Source organism: Nanorana parkeri, unplaced genomic scaffold, assembly GCF_000935625.1.
Source record: "Nanorana parkeri isolate BGI_ZX_2015 unplaced genomic scaffold, ASM93562v1 scaffold771, whole genome shotgun sequence".
Lineage (NCBI taxonomy): Eukaryota > Metazoa > Chordata > Amphibia > Anura > Dicroglossidae > Nanorana > Nanorana parkeri.
Genome location: NW_017307039.1, coordinates 664,729 through 668,040, shown reverse-complemented (window position 1 = coordinate 668,040; position 3,312 = coordinate 664,729). Strand labels below are relative to the sequence as shown.

At 36.9% G+C, this 3,312-nt stretch overlaps 1 protein-coding gene across 1 annotated transcript in view; it reads right to left on the bottom strand.

The window, feature by feature from the left end:
• SERPINB5 (serpin family B member 5) overlaps positions 1 to 3,312 on the bottom strand; it is a 28,229-nt gene extending 24,917 nt beyond the window's left edge. Inside the window, exon 1 of the mRNA XM_018564671.1 lies at positions 3,171 to 3,312. The gene's annotated coding sequence lies outside the window, so the exon portion shown is untranslated. The remainder of the gene's footprint in view (positions 1 to 3,170) is intronic.

Here is a 3,312-nt window from a genome sequence, read left to right as displayed (position 1 = left end):
GGGGGGGGGGGGGCTCCTGGGATTTGTGCATCCCGGTTTTAATGTATGATTTGTTTCATATACAGTATATATTTATAAGGGATGCAACGATACCATTTTTTACAGACCAAGTACTGATACTTATCCAAGTAATACAGATACCACAGACACCAATTACTGATACCTTTTATTTTATTGTCATGTGAATTTTTTTCTAAAACAATACAGACTAAGGATTTCAGGACAGTGGTGGAGCACCAGGGCCCAGTTGCTGATGCAACCACTGCAACCCTGGTAGTTCTCGTGAAAATGTCAAGTATGGGCACTGGTTTCTGAACATCCCTAATGACAAGCATAGGGATATGAAATACAAAGCAGAGCCTCTATATACCTCTCAGCCCTGGGCTGATTTTTCAGCAGCAGATGGACTTCATAGACATTGGGGTTGATTTACTAAAAGCAAATAGGCTGTTCACTTTACAACAGAATTTTCCCTTAGCTTAGTGAATGAGATAAAGCTCTGCTGACTTCCATCGTCCAAACATGTACAAGCAAAATTACATTTTTTTTACATGTTCATTGCATGTGATTGGTTATTCTTTGCAATGTGAATTTTCATCACATTCACTAAGCTAAGGGAAAGTTCCCTTGCAAAGTGAAGGCCTATTTGCTTTTAGTAAATTAACCCCACCGAGTTAATGCCACAAACAGTAGCCAGCACTGAACAGTAAAGAAATTATAGAAAAGCTACAAGGAGGGGTTATCTTCTTGGGCATCTTAGTTACTTATACTTGACAGGAGAAGTTTATCTAAAGCCACATGATTTTTTTTATTATGGATGGAGTATGAATGGTTAAAATCCCTGTCAGGTTTTTTTCTGCCATCGATGGGTAGATTTCCCTTCACTTTATGACCTGTAGGTAAAATAAATAAGTGGAAATCTATTGAAAGTGATGGCAATCCCCTCTTAAAGTGTTGTCACCAAAATGAGTGTGGTCATTGAAGGATTTCCCTATTTTTCCTCTTCCAGTGACAACTAAAAAATTTGGATTTTCCCCACTTTTTAGTCCTGATCACTACGGTTACCAAGACATGTAGAGAGGTTGAATTTTCCAATTGGAGACATCAGTAAAAACATGAATGCAAAGAAGAAAGCACCAAAAGCAGAACATAGAAAGCCCAGATTTAATTTTATGCAGACTCTTTTATGCAGACTATTTTATGCAGATATCATCAAAAGCCAGCACAATTTTATGTGTACTGCACTAATAAAATTGGAGGGGTAATTAGTATGATCACTTCAGATGCCAGTTAGGCAAGGTTTCTAACCCCTCGCCACTCCTTCCAAAACTAAATAAAATTTTGGCTTAAGGCACACTTCAAAAGAAACCTACAAATTGCCTAGTAAAAATACTAGTCGCCTGGTTGTCTCTAGCATTTAGTACATTTTCAGCCTCTGACAAGCATGCAGATCATGAAAGTCAGAGTAAAGACAGAAGTCCAGATCTCCATACTTTCCTTTAACAGGAGATCCAAAAACTGAGAAAAGCTATTTGATATACTGTATGCAAGATAGCTGCTGGCTAGGGAGGAGTTATAGCAGCAGAATAACACCTAGAACAGTTCTTTAATGTTTTCCTGTGTAGACTTGTTGGTTTGATGATGCCACTACTTAGACAATTTCACAAAGTCACATAGACAATTTATATTCATTTGAGGTAAGGAAAAGAAGATGCCAGTCCCACTGACTTTCATTTTCTAAGCTGATCAGGGTTAAACATCAAGTTTATTAAATGGACCCTTATGTCCTGCTAAATTCTAACTTGTGGTAGGTCACAGGCATATTTACTCACCTCTAGAGTTCCTATGGGGTTTCAAAAGGGGGTGAATTGAAGTTGTTTTTAGAGCCATAACTCTTTTTTAAGTTTTAAATAAAGTAGGGAACGGTGAAAAGCCCTCTCTGTTTTTTTTTCTTTGTTGTCTGTCATTTGCAGATAATTTTCTGCTCTTCCTGTTCTAGAGACACAACAGGCAGTGAGAGGGGACATCTTAAGCTGTCCATACGTGGCTCAAACTCCATGTTTCATGGTGAATTAGCCTATATTTGATCGATGGGTGGCCCTGCTGGCACTGATTAACTAGACAAAAGTAGATTTTCCAGTCGACTTTTGTTGTTGGAGTTGGGTGGCCAATCATCTGTAGTCACTGTTTGGGTATGCCAGCCGTGGGCTCTAGCAGTCAGAATAAAATAGGCCGCAAGGGGACATTTCCCCATCCATAAACTTTTGCATGGATGGGAAAATCAAGTGATTTTTCTCGCTCATTCCCTTACAGTTTTTTGGCCAGCTTTAGACAGTTGTCACCAGCACAGGTGACAGCATTGGAAGTTTCCCTCTCACCAGCTGTTTCAGTAACAACCATAACATTTTGGATTTCTCATCACTTTATTCTTTAATCTTATTTAAATCTTATTTTGTTATAGCTAACCATTTCCTACTCTTTTCCAAGCTAATAAAATAAGGGTTTTGGCTATACCTAGAGTCCTTTTAGCTTTAAGCTATAGAAAACCTATCTATATGTATATATATAGTTATGAATTTAACTAAATTATATCCTATCTGATTTAAACCTCTATTGCACAAGTATAATTAGGTTTATTTAAATATAAACATTAGATTATTTTACAATGGTACACATGAAAACTTTTTAAAGAGTATGCCTAAAGATAATAAAGGCTTACTGAACATCTGTACACTGACAGGATCATAACAGGATTCAGAAACATTAAACGTCCACCCCATGGTATCAGTCAGATATTTAATTGTTGTGGCTTGTATCCATTCATTTATTCAATACTATGTACTTTTCGGGAAAGGTAATGAATCTCACACAATGTATATTCATTTGCATTGCTAACTATTTATCTATTCAAACTTTACTGCATATGAGGCAAAGCATGCTAACATCATTGTTAGGCATTCCAAGCAATCTGAAGTTGATAGAAAAGTAAACCTGGACACACAAATATATTCTAAAACTTAAGGCCAATACGAATCTGGCTGCAAAACATAATCCACTGTACTCTTCTGCATTCCCAGCTGCTGTTCTATTCTATAATAAATACATATAAACTATTGATTCTATGAAGGAATATTATACATTTTAAAAGGCACTTTGATTTCATTGCTTACCTGGCAGTTTAATGATTTAAAGAAAGTAGTCCAGAGATGTAGAACAGAAAGAGCTTTGTTAGAATGCAGCTGCCCTTAAGTGCTGATATAATATGTAATTGTGCTGAGCATAAGAAACACACCCACGAACATGTATGAGGGC